Source organism: Dipodomys merriami, unplaced genomic scaffold, assembly GCF_024711535.1.
Source record: "Dipodomys merriami isolate MVZ:Mamm:240054 unplaced genomic scaffold, mDipMer1.0.p SCAF_606, whole genome shotgun sequence".
Classification (NCBI taxonomy): Eukaryota; Metazoa; Chordata; class Mammalia; order Rodentia; family Heteromyidae; genus Dipodomys; species Dipodomys merriami.
In genome coordinates, this window is record NW_027206187.1 from 396,018 (window position 1) to 397,019 (window position 1,002).

Genomic DNA, 1,002 nt, shown 5'->3' on the forward strand with positions numbered 1-1,002 from the left:
TCATCCTTTACAGTAGTCCTTAGGACCAAGTGACTGCTGAGTGCAGGAAAGGAGATGAGGTCAATATAAAATACAATGCTATCTATCTATCTATCTATCTATCTATCTATCTATCTATCTATCTATCTATCTATCTATCTATCTATCTATCTATCTATCTATCTATCTATCTATCTATCTATCTATCTATCTATCGATCGATCGATCGATCTATCTATCTATCTATCTATCTATCTATCTATCTATCTATCTATCTATCTATCTATCTATCTAGTTAGTTATCCAGGGTAGAACACTAACACAGTCCTCCACTACCACAAATTATGCAGTCGAATTTCTCACATTTGAGGAAATCACAGGAGTCAGCTCATCTGGAATGTGATAGGTAAATATTTCCCTGGGAAAACCATCTTCATGATCATGGTATCTCCCCTGCCAGGTAAGTAACAATGCTGACTTGGTATTTTAAAAACTAACAAACACATGAGAGTAGTTCACATTTGTAATACTAGCTACTCAGAATGCTGAAATCTGAGGATTAAGCTTTGAATACTAGATAAATTTTGCTGAATTTTGATTAAAGCTCCTTTGGTGTTTTTAATTTTAGTTTTTATTTATTTTCTTATTTTACTGTTTCTTACTGTGGCTACCAAAAAGCTGAGTGACTTACGTGGATTGTATTCCTGGATTACACTAGAGGTGCTCTAAGACTTCATCAGAGGCCAAACTTGTTCTACTCAGCTGAGTAGCCAGCCACAAAGCTGTAAGTGACAATACCTACAGTAAGCAAAATTACATAAAATTAAAAATTCAGACACACAGTTACACTAGCCATATTTCAAATAAAAATAGAATTCAAGTTTCAGTGAATGTTAGTAAAGTTTTAATGAATTCATTCTATCTGTGTCACCTGTGACACTGCCATAGAAGAATGGAATACTTACGGCATATAATGTAGCTCCCAAGGCATGGAGGTAGTTACACTCTTCCTTTACAGAAAAT

At 34.4% G+C, this 1,002-nt stretch overlaps 1 non-coding gene across 1 annotated transcript; it reads right to left on the reverse strand.

The window, feature by feature from the left end:
- Positions 1-283: 283 nt before the first annotated feature.
- LOC138814750 (U1 spliceosomal RNA) lies at positions 284-447 on the reverse strand. Its single transcript, XR_011368071.1, has one exon. It is a non-coding gene; the product is annotated as a U1 spliceosomal RNA (small nuclear RNA).
- Positions 448-1,002: the final 555 nt, after the last annotated feature.